The sequence below is a fragment of the Hippoglossus stenolepis genome, chromosome 8, assembly GCF_022539355.2.
Source record: "Hippoglossus stenolepis isolate QCI-W04-F060 chromosome 8, HSTE1.2, whole genome shotgun sequence".
Classification (NCBI taxonomy): domain Eukaryota; kingdom Metazoa; phylum Chordata; class Actinopteri; order Pleuronectiformes; family Pleuronectidae; genus Hippoglossus; species Hippoglossus stenolepis.
In genome coordinates, this window is record NC_061490.1 from 12,612,457 (window position 1) to 12,633,047 (window position 20,591).

A 20,591-nucleotide genomic window follows, 5' to 3' on the forward strand; every position below is an offset into this window, starting at 1 on the left:
TGCCAATCGATATGTATCCTCAGCAGATGTGATATGTGATCCTGTAGAGACTGACACACTGAGCACTGGCCTCTGTCGGGTTTTTTTCTATTTCTATCCATTTCTTTCGGAGCCACGCAGCAACACACAACTCTCTATCTCTCCACTCAGTTCCCAATTTCAGCCTCGCGACACTCTCTCATTATCTTTTCCTTTTCCACGGTGCTGAAGCATTAATGAGCACCACCATCTTTATATGTGTTAGAGTAAACATTATATATACATTATGAGGAAGGCTTCCAGGAAATCTCGTCTCAGGGTTTCTCTGGGTGGTGATTATGGATTATGATTATGGCCCTGAGTAAAGACCCTGATTGGCCAGTGATATATTATACAGAGCTGATATGTCATTTTCAATTTGTGATGGGAGTGTAAACCGAGCTATTGTAGTTATACAGTATTCATACCTTTCTTGAGTTTTAAGAATTAGGTTTCGATTCACTGTCTTAAAGGCAAAAATGGTCATGTAACATGCAACAAATGCATCAGGGACTCTCAGGCTTCACAGAGAGTTACTGTAACAGAAGTGAAACAGATACCAAGTGTCCGTCAAAGAAATTCATCTGTCTTTGGACACGAGTGTCGCGAAAATGAAATAAAAGAGTGACAAAGCACGGGGGGGGGGAGGAGGAGGAGGAGGAGGAGGAGGAGGGAGGAGGAGGTGTGGGGAGGGTGAGATAAATATAGAAAGAGGAACTGACATTTTCTAAAGCTGCCCTCCCTGCGCCCACAAGTTTCACTGATGCGTGGATGTCAAGATCACAGTGCAAATTCTCCCACGCAGCTTACTGTACCCGTCGTTCACAGTCGACTGCTTTGTGTTTGCTCTCTCAGTCACGGTGCAGCCGAGAAAGAATGGGGATCGAGGCAAACCTGCGATAAGACGCAACGTCTTCAGCTAATTGACTGCAGAGGCAAACACACAGCTCGCTGGTAATAAATCTAAGTGATGAAAATACTCATTATCATGTAAAAAAAAATGATCCACCTGAGGGTTTGGACCTTTCATTACGTAAATGAACTCTATATCTTTTTTTTTTGGTAGGTAAAGGAGTAAAAAAAAAGTTTATTTTATGCTCTCCATTTTTCTTCAGCACAGGATTAGAAATCTGCGTCCACACGCTGCTCAATGACGGAACCGTGACATCTGTTCTCCTGACGTAATTCAATTTTCTATCAAGTCACCCATGTGGATTCCTCCTCAGCCTGTGCTCGCTCCTCTCTCTGCAGCTGCTGTACTGCATCCTGCACCGCCGCAGCACCATACGTGACCCGGTGCCATGTCTTATCTCTGCATCTCAGTAACCTGTGACCGTGTTAATCTGAGCTGTTAAGCGGGAGCTGCTGGTGCTTTTGGAGCTGCCTGCACAAACACAGACATGGGGAAGAGTCAACAGGTGGAAGCTCAGCCTGAGTGTGTTCAAACACAAGGACCAGGCCGCAGAATGTATCAACACATCCTCCGTCCCTCAGCCTTCATATCCAGGCCCTGGCAGAGGGGCACCCTTCTGATCAGGGAGTTTACTCAAAGCCAGGCCAGTCCGAGTAATTGCTACCCACAGTGACAAACAACTCCATTCAGCCTCGGAGTCGGATTGCAGTTTACGCTCCCTCCTATGAGCCCCCGCTGCCCATGCTGCCCGGTGCCACGGTGCCTTATAGTGGCCTGTCGACAGAGACTCTCCTCTGCATGTGTACAAACGCCATGTGCCATAACCTGTCTGTTAGTGCGTTTGTTTCTCTGAATGTGTGTGTGTGTGTGTCTGTGAGCGTTTGTGACAGGGAGAGAGAGGCAAAGAGTGCGAGACCGAGAATAACAGGACAGAGGAGAGTGTGCAAATGCGTAGGAGAGAGACAGAGAGAGGGAGAGAGAGAGCTCTTGTAAACTGTTATCTTGTGTCCTCAGAACAGAGCTTCAACCTACGGGAGTGACTCTATCAGCCATCTGAGACAATCTTATAAAAGGCTATCAAATGTGTGTGCGGTGTGCAAGCCTCTATATCTTGAGACTGCAGCTCCGGGGCTGAATGAGACAGCTCATCAATCATACACGACAATCAAGTGCAGCTCAAACAGTCTCTTGGTAAATCTGTGTGTGCATGTGAGGAGCTGCGAAAACGCTGAATATACAGAATGCATAAATACATGTCAGCCATAAATCTCACTTTGTGCATACATACGCTGCAGGTGTTTGTGTTTTCGAAAATAATTATGGACATCATGACAAAAGAGGGATTTTTGTTGCAGTGCCTCATTTCAGAACACTAAATGCCCAAATTCTCCCAACATTTCCTCTGAACCTACTCGTAACGGATCATTTCAGTAAAACTAAACACATTTTCTCACAGATTTTTCTGGTCTTGCTGATAGTTTACGCTCAATTGGTAAAGTTTTGGGATATCAACTTTGCCTCCACTCCAAATCGATGGAAGTAAATGGCATTCTCATGAAAAAACGATATTGAAATATATCAACAACATCAAAATCTAGGTCCAGATACAACATCAAAGTTACTCTGGATAATCCATAGAAGTCCTTTCTGGGGAAAAAAAGTACCTATGAAAACTGCTGACAGTGTGTTCTCTAAATTTACCATTACAATTAATATACAACCAGTGTCTCAATTGCAGCCCATGAAGGCCGAACCAAAATGGGACGGTCTGGTCTACAGAGGATTTCCATGATTTGCGTTACCAGCTTGTCCCACCCTTTGCCGCTGTCACCTAGAAACAGAGTTGCAGTTGGACAACACAGGACAGTTTTAACGGCATTTGTTTTTGCTTAACATGTGTACCATTTGGTGAGTTGAAGCCTGATACTCACATTTAAAAGTGTAAATATTTGGTCTCTTTACTTGCCACAAGGCATAAAACCTGGGCAAATAAAACCCAAACTTTCTGCATGGATAAAAAAAGATCCTTTAAGTAGCTTTAAATTTACCTGAAGCCTTTTTGCTACAGTTTGGAAAAAATATATATTTTTTAATTTGCTCGTTTCTGCACCTCCTTGAACCCGAAGACACACACATTTAGGGGAGTATTAAAATCTGCATTGCTATGTTTGAAATGGGTGAACAGTTACACTAATGAACAATTTATTTAATTAATTATACTGATAAATCTATCCAAACACAACTATTTATCTTCGGATTTCCCCCAGAATGTAAAATGATTGAATGTTTAATGACAACACGTTGGATCACCGCTCTGTGTTCAGTGTGCTTATCTTATTTGAACAGTAACAGTTGTCAACAACAGAGAACTACAGACACAGAGCCTTAGTGTAAACACAAGGTCGAGAAAGATAGAGATGTTAAGACGAGTGTCAATACCTGCACGCTGCTTGGTAACAAAGCGACAAGCAAACACTCGCTGGCGTCCAATTTCTTAACCACAACTCTCACTGAGAGGAAAAAAACTTCTTGCTATGACAAGTCCTGTAAGCCAAACAGGGCCAACTCTAATGCAAATCAACCTTTGTAATGAGACAGACAGAAATGTGTCACTGGCTGCACTCGTTGTTGCTGGGTGGTACAGTCTATAGTCTGTCAACTAGGGAAGGCCACACACAGCCATGCAGTCTGCTTCCAGTGTATGATAACAATCCTGTATTCCTGCAAACACGCATTGCATTTGAATGAGATCAACTCACAGTGAGTGCATATACAGTATATGACGCACACGCGTTATAGATGCACCTCTTTCTCTCCCCTGACCACCCAGACCGTTCAGATTGCTCTGGACTGAAACCAAGCCCAGAGGTCACGTGACCCACATTAGGGGTATTAGCGGTGCATTCCTCCAGCTGTCATCGCCTCGTAAAAGATCTGGTTAGGGAGAAACCGGACCCCAAAGAGCCCGCTCGCCACCTCTCGTCCCTCCTCTCTCCCAGCGTCCCTCTCATCCTCTGAGCCGCATCCTCAATCTCAGCGAGGCCGATCATTTGAAAACAAGCGAGGGAAACAAAAGGAGTCCTTAAAATAGAGATGCTGTGGCTTTCAAAGAAGCTCACTGCAGAGACTGAGCAGAAAGCTGAGAGAGAAAAAAAAAGAGAGTGAGAGACAGACCAAGGAGACAGACGGCAAGATGAGTGCACTTCTGTGGAGAAAGTGAGACGCTGCATCGATGTAGGACAGGTGGCTGGATTCATTGATTTCCTGTTAGTTCTCGCTCGGTTACGCTCAGTTGACTTGTCATCCAATACAGGTTGAAGCACTGTCCCTGAACGTGCTCTAAAGTGGGATATACGGCCTTCTCTGTATGGATATATACACACACACACACACACTGGATCATTATGTTACCTCAGTGAATGTGTACTGTAAGAGCTCTCCGTCATGTCAGGTTACGAGATGATAACTCAGCGATATCAGCGTGACCTCAGGCACATGAGGACGGCAGATTGGCTTATCGAGCTGTTTTCTGATGAATTGGCCTTTATAGAGGAAAAAGCTCCAATCCGTTCTGATTGGTTGATACATGGAAATGGTTGGGATTTATCCAATGAAATGCACACCTGAACCAAACACCCACAAATTGAATATTACGCCGACACAAGACACTCGAGGGTCTGAAGGTTACTGGCTTAAGATCAAAAATTGAAATCTACTACTTAATGATGACGTTTTCTCACTGAACGAGCTAAAGCACAATCCTCAGGTATCACGCAGCCTCTGACATCGAATTGTTTAAATACAGACTGTCACTGTGGGACAATCTACAAAAAATTATTAAACTCACCAACATGACACGACTGGTGAGGAATGTTGCTAAGTTTCTGTGGAAAGAAACCATGGGATTGAGACCTTTTGGTTTTCCAAGACAAGGTGATGCTCAACAATCTAATTCAACACAGGAAAGTGAAACTGAAACTGTAAAGTTGCACAAAGCTCTAGTTCATTTAACATCATGTTATTAACTTCTCTGTACCATGGAGACATTCAGGGGACAGGAACACCCTGTTGTGCAGCCCAGGCCAGGTTTTCTGACATGGTTTCATTTTTTCTGTCATTTAATTTCAGTAGTTTTCATGCTTTGAATTCACAGCCTCTGTGGTCAGCAGCGTCCAGGGTTCCTCCAGGAACCGGCTGTTACAGCTGTGCCTGGAGAGCTTTCCTCTTGTTATTATATCAGTCAAAACACAATAAATATACTCCTTATCTGACCAAATAGAAATATTTGACAGTTTTGAATTAGAGGCGGCTTTTAATTTAACATGTAGAATATAAAAAAAGTTTTACAATTTACAGCATAATGTACTCACATTACTTACAACTTCACATTTATATAGGTGATTCGATTCCATACCTGGTTTTTGAGGGGTAGTGAAACTACACTGATGTTTGCCCAAGTATTAATATTTCAAAGAAAAAAAGTTTGCTTATGAAAATGTAAAATGGTTTAATTTCTTCAGGGGTCAATGTTTGTCTTATTTCCTTCAGAATAAAACAAATTTGGAACTTTACGTTCACACCCAATAAGATGCCCAACAACACAAGAGTAGATTTACTACATAGAGAGCTAAAATATAAGAGAAACATGGAGAGTTTCAGTGGTCAGCAGTCACAGATTCAGTTATTCATTAAAAAATGAAGCTAGAAATACAGATGGGGAAGGAAGATAAGAAAACAATAAGTAAACTATATAACATATGTCTATCTATGAATCTACATAATTCCCTACAGATAAAGCAGAGATGGGAAGCGGAAATGAACAAGGTCATACCACAGAATACCTGGGAGGGGATGTGCACAGAGGCACACCTAGTTACAAATTCAAACACCTGGAGGGAATTTAAATGGAAAATAATTACCAGATTCTTCAGAACATCAGAAATAGTAGCCAAGATAGGCCCGACGCATTCCAACTTGTTTTGGCGGAACTGTGGAACACGTGCTGCCAATCACACACATATGTTCTGGCTCTGCCCTAAGTCAAATACATACTGGAGAGAAGTCTTTGATGCCCTCAAAGAGATATTCCAACAGGACATCCCACAAGACCCCACAGTGGCACTACTGGGAGCGATGCCTGAAGGCCTGGCCAAAAAATACCTGCGAAACATACTACTCACAGCAGCATTGAAGAGTATAACCATCAGATGGTTAAAACCAGATCCCCCCACATACAATATATGGACCCAAAAAGTATGGGACATCTACCAAATGGTGCGAATCACATATTCATTAAGGCTCCAAAAGTCTATCTTTACTAAACGATGGGGTCCTGTCTCGGCGTTATTAATACAATGAGGGTTACTAATTTATGTTGCTCGGGCCTCTGGTTGAACTGTTATCTGTTAACTCTCCCTATACACACACATTATACACCATCCTCTCTGAAAAGCATATATAGCACCTATGATACTACATTCAGGAGTGGACAATTATTATTTCTTCATCCCTTGTTTTTTTGTTCTTCTAATTTAATTTAATTATTTATGTATGCAATCAATCATTTATTCTTATTCCCCCTCTTTTTCTCTTGGAGTGAGCACTATTTGATCCAACATACATTGAAAAAAAAAAAAAAAATAAAAAATATCAGTAAAAATAATGTCCGAAGAAAAGCAGCATTTAAAGTTGGGTTTGAGTGTTTCATGGAAAGTATTGGTTGTCAGTAAATATTTGATGATTAGAGCTAATTATAGAACAATACAACCATGTTTATTTAAATATGATGTAACATTATTCTAAATATGGATGGGAACTAGTTGCTCATTATACAAACAGATTAAACAAATACCGCAGGTCAAACACACATTTCCAACAGAATTTTGGGGAAGAATAGAGATGTGTTTACAGACCACTCAAATAGGAGATGAAGAATTCATAAACCTGAACCCACAAAATTTAAATAAATGTGGAGACGGGGCCTCCAGTGAGCTGCTAAACCAAGAGCGTCAATCTAATCTAAAGCCCAATAAAATCTCATCTGACTGGCAAGTGGGATAACTTTTATTGTTGATGCAGTCTGACTACAAATGGTAGAAAACTCAAACTGTGCATAACGCCCAAGTTTAACAGCATCTGCATGAACGCACAGAGTGAAAGAGGTGGGATGAAGAGTGAGATCCCCTGCTGAGGATTGTGATTAAGGCGATGAAGAGGGGGACGTGTGGATCAGATTCAATGAGAGCGCTCTGTGGATTTTATGATTTTAAAGCACAACATATACATATATGAATACACTGGCAACAACTAAGAAACAAACTTCCACAAACAGGTCCTGGCAGACCCGGTCCTACCAGCCCAGGTTTTCATTTTGCTCAACAGGTGTTTGGTTGCAAGACGCCATTTCACATAGGCTGTACAAAGGAGGCCTGACAGGTCTCGTCTTCACTAACACATCAACATAAACCCTCTCTCAGTTTACAGAATTAATTCATCTGTCCCACAATAATCTGGGTTAGGTGAATTCCATGATCTGTATTATATTACATTGACAACTAGAATTATTGTCCTTCGGCTGTGTCTCCGGCAACCAGACTCATATGAGGTCACCATGAGCACTGAAATCTAACAAGGTCATATTTGACTCCAAGCGACAGCTGATCAAAATTTTAAGAAGTTACCGACACTCAGACTTGAGATATCATGTGTAAGGAGCCAAGAACATGGTTTGTGATGACACCGTTACCCTGACCTTTAACCAGATTCAAATCAGGTCACCCGTGAGTCTAAGTGAACATTTGTACCAATACTGAAAGGAATCCCTTCAAGGCTTTCCTGAGATATCGCGTTCACAAAGCAAAAAAAAAAAAAGCTTCTAAGGTCACAGCGACTTTGACCACGAAAATCAAATCAGACTCCAAATGAATGTTTGTACCAAACTTGAGGAAATTCTGTCAGGTTCTTGAGATATCGTGTTCACAAGCTTAATGCTTCTGGCCACTGGCTCTTGTCGGTGTGGAGGCAATTAAATGCCAACCTCGTGATGGCACTGGACGAAAGGTCCAGGAATCAACAAAACCAGCCAGATTATTTGAAGGCTATATATGTCTGTACACATTTTCATGGCAACTCATCCAATAGAGTTAATTCAGTCAGGGCCAAAGCGATGGGCCAACAGAATCACAGTGCCAAAGCTAAAAAGGACTAATAAAGAATAAATACATAGATAAACACAGTTTGTCTATCTAAAAGACAGTTAAGGTCTAACTGGCCTAAAGGATAACATTTCTCTACATCTGTACACAAGCTTATTTTTTTGGGACACAGAAGAAGATAGTAACGAGTTGGCAGATGAGAGGCAGAATACAATATAACACACTGTTTGCCATGAAAAACTGCACCGACAATAATCCGATAACACCCTAGTTACACAGAAAAGCAATAAACAGTGAATTACATAGATTGATGTGATGAAACCTTGATACTCTCTGCAAAGCAAACTGCAGCCTCTGAGTTTTGCTGCGGCCCTTGAGCAAGAAGAGAAATAAACGTTTGAAGCAGGAGTCCAGGGAGAGCACGCTCTCTCTCTCCGTCCTCGCCTGCTCCCGACCTGCTCAATAACAAACAACCGAGCCTCCGACTTGTGTCTCTGTGATGCCAGTAACAACAATGAGCCAATGATGCTAGTAATAAAACTAAACTATGACCAATGAAAGACAGACTGTTGCTGGCCTAGCAACACGGACAGCTCGCTCTCAAAAGACCACAGAGACCAAAGAAACGACAAAGAAACGTTATTCTGTCACACGCATGACAAAAGAATCTCCCGTGGAATCCCGACATTAATTTAATTTAATTTAATTAATGTTTTTGTCATTCATTTTAAGTAACACACACACAGGGCATCTTTCTTTATTCTTTTTTTACCCCTGGTACAACGTGTTTGTGTGTGTGTGTCTCATGCTCTTTCGCTCAGAGACAAATTGATTTCTCCACTCTACACCCTCCACCCCTCCTCCACCTCCTCCTCCTCGTCTCTCTCCAAAACTCTCACTGGGGTTTCTCCCGATCTCCCTCTTCTCTGTAATTTCGGCACTCCCACAGTAATGGACACCCTACTCAGGGGGCATTAAGTGGGAAAGCAGCCCCGCGGCTCCAGCTACTGTACTCACAAAGAATCCCAATCAGCCTCTCATATAGCTGCCCTCATACTACCGCAACTCGGTGTTGCTTTTTTTTGGCTTTTTTTGGTAGCGAGGCAGAGAACGAGAGAGAGAGAGAGAGAGAGAGAGAGGGTCCTGGAGAACAAGGCGATCCCTCTGTCTCCTCAGCGTGGTCACATGCTACCAGCTGTGCAGCTCCTGGTCTCCCTGTGGGCGTGGGTGTCAGCGTGAAATACGACATATCGCCGTCGGCCAGGGATACACCATGTGGCTGCCGCCCCTTCGCGTTTTCTCTCCTCCCCTCTAGCTTCGTTCTTGGTGGTGGCGACCTGTCAATCAATCGACACCTGGGAGAGCGGAGGTGGTGAGTGGTTGGTGGGGAGGGGAGGGGAGGGGGTTCTCCTCAGAGGACGGCACCATTAAGCGTATTAGAGGTGCAGAGTGTTGATGAAAAATCTAAGTCTGCAGTGGCTAAGCTGTGGTCGCTCCCTCACACTGTGCTGACGGTGCAAAACTGAGGGGGGGAGGAGGAGGAGCAGGGGACTACCTGGGTGCAAACACTGGGACTGCTGACTGTTTGAGGTTGTTGAGGACAGGAAGATTACATAATGATAAAAAAAAAAAATCTGTTAACACCTCAGACTGAGGAAGAGCATCCTACTGCACTCTCTGTCCTCTCTACTAAAACATACGCATCCACGGCTTTTCTCTCTTAGGCTACATCCGTAATACTACGTTTCCCTGTCCCCATCCACAGTAACACACTTGAAAACGCATATAACGTCTCCTACACATGTAAGCAGTTGTATCATTGTTTCAGAATTTAACCGCAAAACAGCTGTTAGCAAAGAAACGCTTGTAATTGATTATCCGTGTTTCTTCTGGAAGAGGGTCATGTGGTAGACGCCTGACGAATCAGCGAAAGGCTGATTCAACTTTAATGTTGAGTGGCTCACGCCCGAGATGTGCTGGGATATGGTGAATAAGCAGCTACTGTATAGAAAATGGAATGATGCGATTGATCGAACTTTCACGCGTTTCACTTTACTCTGCCTCTTTCCTCAACTTCACCCACAGTCCGTCCCGTGTCATCCATCCCCGCTCCACAGAAAGTGATGAAAACATTGGGCTTAACATCCAGCAGCAGAGGATAAACATGCAGCCCTGTGACGAATGTTTATTTTCTCAATTACACTTGGTGAGCCTGTGTCAGCGACTCTGGCAAGACGAGAAAGGAGGTGAGGGAGAGATGGAGCGGAGCGTCCTTTGCTGTTTTTAGAGGAAAGCGTGTCACAGATGATGTGAATGCCGCTGAAAAAAGAACAACCCTGTGAGATTGAAGAAGTGCAGCAAGGCAGGAGGAGGGAGAGAGATGTTGTGTGACAGAACATCTACCACATCAAACTGCTCTCTCCTCCTTCAATCCACAACATTCCTCACGGTGATGCTGAGCAACACGGTCGCTGATCCTTCATCTTCAACTGATGATCGCAGAGTGACAAATGTGACATGAGGTTACGTCACTGAGGCTGCAGTCCATCGTGGAGCTTGATGAGAAAACTATTTCGACCACATTGTATAACTATTAGAGAAATTGTTTATTATGCTAATCATTTGAAATCATTATTAGGGTACAAAGTAATTTGTTGTAAAAGTAAATGATTGTTTAATGAAATCTTTAGTTTCTTTTCAATCTATCGTTCTCGAGAACCGATCATGTCATCACCTTCACACTTGTATTGTTAAGGGTCCAAGGAAGAGCAGTGTTGAATTTGGAGCGATTTGGACACATGATACAATCACTATTAATAAACAGGTGACCAGCTCTCTGTAGCAAAGCAACAACAGTGTGTCACGTCAATGGCAACAGATTCTCCACTTCAGTGTTCTGTGTACTGGACAAGCTTTGCCAAACTTTAAACAAACAGGTGAAAATCTCTCTGTGCAGCAGCGGTGGTGCAGATACAGAGTCTGAGTCCAGCAGCAGGTCTTTACTTTACCTGGCTCATTTAATGCAGGTCCCTTTTACAGTTTCAGAGAGAAAACTGCACCCAGTATTACCACAGGACAACTAAACAGGCAGGTTTAGAACGCCCACTGCACTAGTTCCTGGTGAAATTCCTGGTTACTTCCAAACACCTCTTCTTCCCTATATGTTCTCTGTCCAGTTGTCCCTCTGTCAGGTTACATAAACCCGTCGCCAACAGAGAAAAGCAGGGAACAGGTGAGCGTCACACAGTGCCCCCTGGGAGATGCAGTTTATTTAGGGCCATTATGGATAAACCAGGGAGACCTGATATGGACAGGGCAGGATTAGAGCCCCAGCAACTTGGGAGAGGTAGCGACACAGCAAAGAGTAAAATGTAGAAGTGCCTGTACTGCAAACCAGTGAGAAACGACCAACTCCAAATATAGGTGGTTTGTAGAAAATGTGCCGAATCACTAGTATGGTCCTGAAATTGGTTCATTAATTTCCTTATCTGCTGTGACAGAACACTCCTCTCTCTCTCTCTCTATTGCGACTCACAGTCGAGCCAAACTACCCAGACTACGACGAGTCAACAGATGTGGACGACTGGATTAAACCTCACTGGCTGTTTACTCCGTTTGTCATCCTCTTCTTTCTGTTCAGTCAACGTTGCTGTTTTCAAACTCTTCTCTTCTCTCTGTAATAAAATCTGAACATTTTCAACCCAATAGGGAAATTCTCACATTTGCTGAATTTAATTAGCCACGGGGAAAATGTTTCTCAGAACCAGACCCCAGCAGTATTTATCTAGAGAATCTGTGAGCTTTGCAAACTTCTGATTGCTTAACAAAATCAAACAAGGAAGAGTTTTTTTTTTCCATCTCTTGCAGAATAATTGCCGGCTATGAGAGACCTACCCACTGCTTTGGCCCAGCACAAAAGTAGTGCAGAGAGATAGGTCTGGCAGTGGTGGACTAGAATATGACAGGCTCTCAGACTTTAATAAAGTACAGTGGTGGCCTGTGTCCTGTTGAGACCAAGCTAGGAAAGTTGTCTGTAGGAATGCTCACGCAAATATTGACCTTCAATTAGACGAAAACAGACGCCCTCGCTTAGGGGCCGCAATATTGAGGCATCAGCAAAGACATTGTACACATAAACATCCTCAGAATATACATAAACATGCAGAGACGTACCTGCACAGTGCGCACAAACACGTCTTGTGTAAATACACCTATATTTGCAACTGACATCAAATGGAAGACAACTGCAAAAACCTTTAAAAGGCAGATTCGCTCCAAACAGGATGTCAGCGCAGCATCGTCTCAAAACCACAACAAAAACATGAACATTCATATCTTCACAGAACACACACGCACAAAAGAGGAGTTTTGTGCTCTTTGATAAGGTGAGGAGCAAATGACCTTCCCCAAGTGATGGCAGTCGACCACACTCCTGCATAATTAACAGCATCTAAAATGAGGTGTTCTTTATATGACCTTACCTGACAATGTCAGGGCACAGCTTGCCTACAGGGACTCAGCATGTGTGCAACACACAGCGCACGTAAGCCGTTTTCAGAGATGAACTACAGAAAATGTCTCCAGATTTTGACTTTCACATATGAAGAGCGAAGCAGGAGATTTTCCGGATCAGAAGCGTTCACAACAACAGGAGAATATCCGGAACATTTCGCTGAGGGGTGGCAGCTGTGGGAGAGCAGCAGGAGGCAGAACATGATGTAGAAATTCTGCTGTGGAGATCCCATGTTTTTGTTTACAGAACATCCACACCAGCGTCCGCAAGTCGCCATCTTCCTCTGTGTTTTCTACGTATATGGGCTCTTACTCATCCAGAGATATTTCAATTCTTTTTGTCTTTTTCAGTTCTGCATCTGTCACGTGTTAGAAACGTCAATAACTCGCTCGCAATGAATTCTTCAGACATGATACTGACATATGCGTTCTCACATACAGCTCCTCTGGATAATTTCAGGAGAATATATGGGGGTGATGTTGCAGGGTTCCTACCCTAAAGGCTCCCACCTAAAAGAGCATGCTCCAGAGGTCTGCATGAGTCAGCACACTTCATAGCGTTAAGGCACGTCAGGTAAGAGAGCGTTTCTCAGGGCTGAACATGACACAATGCAGACTGACAGCACCCGGAGAGAGACAAGCACATCTGGATTCTACTGAAAGCTTTCACTGGGTTGTTAAAGTGTGCTGCTAAATGACGGGAGTCCAGCGGTTATAGCTCAACCACTCAGCGACAGTGACACGTGCTGGAGCATCGCCTGCTGCCTTGATTTGCTCAGCAGATCCACGGCAGTGTTGGAAGGATTTCCCTCACTGCCGAAGCCCTCTTACCCTCCCACAGAGCAGAAATCCCCTCAAATCCTCACTCGCCGTTACTGCAAGGACGACTTACATACTGAGACAAAGGACTCCAGAGAGGAGGGGAGAGGAGGGGAGAGGAGAGGAGGGGAGAGGAGAGGAGAGGAGACATAGAGCTGGGCGATATGGCCAAAATGATGTTAAGATAAAAATGTCCATATCAGTTGATAATATCACGATAAAAGTCACATTATTGTTTCTTTGTATAACAGATGATTTTTGCTCCTGAGGGACGGTTTTGACTGAGGTAGATAAAATCCTCACTGGGCAATGCATAAGCAATACATCAATAAATATTGGACTTTTTGTATATTGCTTTTGATAGACATTAAATTGTATAATTATTGATGTTTGGTTTATTGCCCAGCACAAACATTAAACAAGAATTGGTTCTTAATATCTGAGAAATGAAAAGGGAGGCCAGTGGAAGGACTCTCACAAACACACACACACACTCACACACTCACACACACACACTGGGATGTGATGAGGGGTATGGGGTGTGGTCAGTGAGGTATCTTGGGACTTGGGGAAAAGCGAGAAACTTAGAGGAGGTGGAGAGATATTTAGTCGTGTAATATAATACATGCACCACCCATCAAATCCACACACACACACACACACACACACACACACCACACACACACACACACACACACACACACACACACACACAACACACACACACACACACACACACACACACCAGCCATGCATCCACGGCTAATCTTTCACCGCAACAAAGAGTCCTCACCAGAGAGTTATGCATGTGCCCAACCTACGCAGGGTGAGGTTTTAGTTCGCTCATTCAAATCTAAACATCCAATCATTGATGAGTATACTGCACTATGAGTGTTACGCTTCTTTTTTTTTTCAAGCAATCATCAGCTTCTCAAAAACGTTTCGCAAAATCTCACCAATGACATTCTGACCAAACTTACCAGACATGCCTGTGGTGAGCTTACAATCACACGACAACAATCGCTATTACACAACAGTGGCCACTGTGGAAAGTGAACCCGTGAACTAAAAATGCCCTCAGTGTTGATAAGAGAAGAAAACAGAAACAGAAAAGTCATATTATGGTCTGATGAAAAGGTGAGTTTGTTGTGATGCAATAATAAACTTGTGGCTTCTTCTGAGGGAGGATTTCCATTGCAAACAGCGAAACCCCCTCGACATTCCACTTGGCCACCAACTGTGCCGAAGTGGGTAATGATTAACTCGTATGAAGGGAGTGTTTGAATGAGCAAATCCTCTCCCTGCACAACCTGCCTGGCTGAACATGTACGTGTGAACATCATCATATGTCCACATATACTGTTACATAACCTGGGCATGAGAGTAGACCAGGCAGCCGCTCTGACACACACACACAGTTCAGGCTCTTTGCTCACTCGCAAACAAGGAAACTCGATCTCCATTTGAAGGTGCAGCCAACACACTGTCCTGGGTGAGAGGTTGAGTCGAAGCCAGACACTGATAGACAACCTTGCCCCCCTCTGACACACACTCACGCACACACACCTATCACACACGCTGACCCAAACGACACAAATGCAGAAACAAGGCTGTGACACTAAATAACAGTTCAGATTTCCTATTCAAATATCAACTCAGAACGCATTACAATGCAATAATGTTATAAAGTTATTAGGCTAGTGGGGCATTTGTGAAGTTGCCAGACTGGCACTCCTGGCCTCCATTTTACATTGTGTGTATTTGTGTGTGTTAGTGCATTTGTGCGAATGTGTATCCAAGGTCTTTTTCCTGGTTCATTCTGGTCTCCAAGCACTACAGTGAGTCTATTCTTCTCTGGTGCTCCAGAGAACAGGATTAATGACCAGCAGCAGGGACATGAAAAGGTTGTGTCCACCAGCCACCACGATTTTACAGCCTGTGTGTGTGCATTTGTGTGTGTGTGTGTCACTATGTGCATATGTGAGTGTTTATTTATTTTTTTAAGCCACTGATAATGCCATCTTTCTGACATGCTCTCTCAACGAAAACCAAACTTTAACATGCTCATACTTGCCATGTTATACTTGGTGTGATCTGTTGTGCCAGCAGTCATGTGTGAAAGCCAAACAGACTGCAAACGAACATGCTTGTTGGCTTTTTTCTACAGCGTCACAGGCGTCCCGCCGTCCACGCAACACCTCCGGATCCCACATCAAGCGATCAGACTAAACTGTCACTCTTGCGAGAGAAAGAACCGCAGATCATCACCTGAGCCTCCGCTCCCGGTGTTGCCATGGTTATCAAACCAGAGGTGTGTCTGAAGGTCCTAGTAGGAACTCCACACGACCCTCTGCCGATGGCATTTCATGCTTTAAGATCAACACGTTGCCACCTGCAAGGCTGACTCAATCTGTGAGATATGGAGAAGTGGAGAGGGTATGTCGGCTCAGTGTGTGTGTGTGTGTGTGTGTGTGTGTGTGTGTGTGTGTGTGTGTGTGTGTGTGTGTGTGTGAGAGTGTTGTATGAGGTGTTGAGTGAATCAGTGTTAATTGGCAGAAAACTGCCCTTTTCCATCCTGAGTGTTGCTTGTGCGCGGCAGAGATATAAACACACACAGACCTGCCAGACTGACTGTCTGAGGCCTCCAGTAATCAGTATTAGTCAGTTACGTTGGGTTTTTATTGTAACTCAACAAACTCATTGCATAAGTCTTCATCCATGATACCGAATACCGAAGCTTTTTGTAAAGCTTAAACTGTTGACTGATATGAAAACAGGTTCTACAGCTACACAGATAATAGCACATTCACTTGCAGCTGTAAAACGTAGTAATTATTCTTAACAAGCCACCTTCTAACATTTCTGCCAAGTTACAATGGTATAAAAATATCAAAGTAAGTCTGACTAGCAGCTTTTATCCCAATCCGTGTTGAAACCATAAATGGCAGTAATCCTTAAACCTGTTTTTTTTCCTTCTCAACAATCAAATGCTTCATGATGTCAAACTATCTTGGAAATTTGCAAGGAAATGGAGCTGCGCTCTCTCTCCTTGGGTGCCTGCTGAGCGAGAGCCTTTTCTTCAGCCAGCACCACAAGTGGTCTTGATCCAGGCCAGAGCGTAGCACTGTAGGGCTGCCACTTTGTGCTGATTCAATAAGAAATAATTGCATATTGGCCTCTCTCCATTCATCCCCCCTTTTACCACCATGGTCTGACACTTCACTGTATTTCTGTGCTTCTGTGCTGTAAGTTACGCTTACAGACCCAGAACTGGGGGAAGGACACTGCAGCACTGCTGCTATTGTTAAACATCCACATTCCTCAGGACTGGATGGGAGTAGCACTTCTCTGCATATTGACTCTCAACTGATACATATATATATATATATATATATATATATATAATATATATATATATATATATATATATGTGTATATGTGTATATATAGAGTAGAGTAAATAATTATTTTATATCAGTATGCTCACATTTAAAGCTGAACGATCTAAATCACTCTACAAAGATAGATAGATAGATAGATAGATAGATAGATAGATAGATAGATAGATGTACTGTCTTGAGATAATGTATGTTGTGATCTATACGAATACAATTCAAATTGACTTTAAATATAAACTAATAATAATAATAATACAATTATTTTCACGGCAATTTATAAAACACAGTTACAATGTGTTAAACTGGTTAAAAATTAAAAGAAGGCAAACAATAGGCAACACTTAAAAGCAAATTAAAGCTAGATAGATAGATAGATAGATAGATAGATAGAAAAGTAAAATCTCCAGCTACTTACTCAAGGTGACTTCCTGTTATTCTGTTGTTCAGTAGGTATGGAATATATATATAGCACATATAATTTGCATTATATACGTGCCAGATCCATTCTGTGTGTATACAACTTTAACCCACCTTTCACTGCAGCTATTTATACATGCAATAGTAGCTGTTTCACACCAACTTCACCAACATCTACCACGTAACAGAGGCACAACTGAGCACAGTGAGCCATGATGTCATCCTCTAACAATCCTCCAAGTGATAGCGTAGGTGTAGCCCGTCACATTTCAAAGTTTCACATCCGGGCCCTGGCCGTGGACCCGAGCATGTGCGAGTCCGCACTGTTGCTCCCCTCTGCCCGGGTTAGTCGCCGAGGACACACGGGGTGAGTGGAGGTACATGGTGATGGAGCATATGCTGTCAGCTGGACGCGCAACCTCCAGATGTGAGATACAGTAGTTTACACCGACACACCCCCACCCCCACCCATCCGATCTGTAACTGTGATCTGCGCGAGACAATCTGCACCTCCTTTATTTACATTTATCACGATATCACACATGGAGGCAGCTGAACTTCACGACTCTCTCTCTCTCTCTCAGGGGGAAAACACGAGCTGCGATCCTGCGCTCAACTTCACGCCGCGGCTCAGCTGCTCTGACAGCCGCCGCAACGCAGCGACCCGCAAACAGACAACAACAGCACCATCAATAAGCACAATTACCAGCCTGATACGCCGCGGCCGCTGCAGCCATTTATCCCGAAGCGAAAGGGCCAGAAGAAGTCCGCATTTCCTGGATGGTGCTGGTGATCTGCTGCTAGATGGAGCCGCTCTCCTCGGTGCCCGCGCTCCTGCCGGGGAGGAGGTGTTGGAGGCGGGGAGGAGGAGAGCCGGAGGGGCCCGGGGAGCTTCCCGCTGCTGTGTCAGACCGGACCGCGATGCCACATTCAGCTGATCGCCACAACAAAACAACATCTCGCCCTACGCAAGCCACACTCCGCCGCCCCGCACCACCCCGCACCGACAGCTCCCGCCGGGCGCCGCCCCCCTCCTCCCGGCCTCCACCAGTGGGGTGACGCGCCGAGTCCCCGCGTGAATATTCATGAGGGGCCGGAGCCGGCGATTGGCTGGAGTCATCAGTTCCTGGTTAATGCTGCTGGTTCGCAATTAGCCAGGAAACCTCATGCAGGGGCTTAAATGAAGAGAAGGAGTGATGAGGCCAATGATGTGAGCTGAGTTACTCCCAATACTAAAGCAGCAGTGGTTTAAATGTTTACATCTCAGGACACAATAAGAGATAAGATGAAACTGTACTTGATCCCACACTTGTTTCAGCAGCAGGTAGACAAGAGAATAAAAAAAGCCAAAAGAATAAAATAAAAACACAAAGAATATGTATATGATATACACGTTTCACTGCAGATATAATGTTTGTCGAGCAAAGTACTTGGGTAAAGTGCTGTGGCACAGGATGTATACTGTTTTTGTGTGTGTAAATGTATATGTATGTATATAAATTCCCCATAGTACACTTAATGGCAGCATATTATATGTATAGTACAACTATATAGATATACTGTATGGTACATCTATATATATAAAAATATAAATTCACAATAGTATTGTGTTATATAATTTGCTGTCTTCGAAGTATTAATTTGCTCGTTTGAATGTTTGTTGTTGTTTTTATTTGTCCTCTATGTGAAACACTTTGTAAAGGATGTTCTAAAAGGTGCTATATAAATCAAGTTTATTATTATTATTAAAGTATTCTACCACCAAACACCCTTCTGCTCCTGTTTTACCCCAACAATATAGCCAACCGAAGGTGATGCTGACATAGCGTCACATACAGGAGAAATATAATGGAGGTCAGGATCCGAGGCCACACATCTATTAACTTCCCCCGGATGACCATGTGAACCGACGCACGCCGTGTTTTTGCAATCTTTCTTTTGCACACGTTTCGGTGCTCAGAGTACATTTCCCTGTTGATCCAGCGGACCTGTCCGTCTGACCTCGTCACACCTGAGTGATGAGGGTCAGACGCAGTAAAGGTCAGCGAGAGAGGCCGGGCTGGGGCTGTGATTGTGGCTGGGGCTGCTGCGGGCCTCAGTACCCTGGAGATCAAATGGGGCTCGAAAGGCCAGTGGACATCAGAGCTGGAAGGTGCTGGCCGACTGTCAGCGCGCCTCATCTTTCCAGCTCACATCACTGTCGTGGCACACAGGTAGCCCATGGAGGAAGAGAGCTCTCCGGACACTGAAACACCCAGCTACTGAGTTCCATTTTTCATTATATTTTATAGAGTAAAACCCTCTGTGTAATAACTGCCATTTTGTCCTCCTTGCATATGAGCATACAGCTACTCCCACTTTTTTTGTGTGTCTCATACTTTAAGGCCTGCATCTGCATCCAGCACGATAAGTCTTTGTTCCCTGTGTCGAGAACAGCGACGCAGCAAGGAGGAAAAGGAAGGGAAGGGAAAGTGCGAGGGGAGGAAGGTGAGGAGAGGATAGGAGAGCGGGGAGTGACAGTGGGAGGAAGTGAGAGACATGGTGGAAGGAGTGCAGGGACATGCTGTGGTGTGAGCGCTCCGTGCTGCCACAATATGACTCTGACAGGCTTATGTAACCAGACTGGCCTGGCTCACAGCAGACGCCGGGCTGCACTGACTGTTATATAACTGCATTAGCTGCTCCTCTGAGCTGGGCGAGAGCATGCGCACAAGACAGCACCCCCCTCCACCTCACACACTCACAAACACACACACACTTTAAGACTTTTTCAGCTTAGGACAGCCTGACTGCATTGCACTGCAGCAAGAGACAGGGTGGAGCGAAATGAGAAAAGTCCAGTTGAAGTTCAGCAGTTTATTTAGAACTGGGGAGAAACTAAGCATGATGGTTACTGACGGGCATCAGCGTCTTCTCCACCCATCATCCAGCAACAAGTCCCCCATCCTGAAATGCCTAATTGGGGCTTAATGTTGGGTAAAGTTTTTCAGTGCACGTGTAGTATGCCAGCAGGGCCCAAACTCAATTAGCCCGCCCTGCATGCAGCACATAATTTGATGGGCCTGGATCCCACTTTTAAAACCCAATTACACCTCAGACAGGCATTTCCAGTCATTCTGTCAAAGAGGTGGCCAAGGACGAACCAACAATCTCCTCCGAAAAAAAGAATGATCCACATCGGCATCAGGAGCAGTTCTGACTCCACAGCAGCACCGTTCACGGTTCATTTGTTTTCACGATGAAGTCAAAGCTGAATTATTGTGATCACCTATGTAGAGAGTGACCTTGTTCTTGACAATGGAACGAAGCCAAATGCTGACATTTTCCCTGCTAACCTGGGAAAAGTGAGGTGGAGATTAA

At 44.0% G+C, this 20,591-nt stretch overlaps 1 protein-coding gene across 1 annotated transcript in view; it reads right to left on the reverse strand.

The window, feature by feature from the left end:
• Nucleotides 1-18,241, reverse strand: part of LOC118113886 (transcription factor HIVEP3) — a 43,697-nt gene extending 25,456 nt beyond the window's left edge. Inside the window, exon 1 of the mRNA XM_035163944.2 lies at nt 17,938-18,241. The gene's annotated coding sequence lies outside the window, so the exon portion shown is untranslated. The remainder of the gene's footprint in view (nt 1-17,937) is intronic.
• Nucleotides 18,242-20,591: the final 2,350 nt, after the last annotated feature.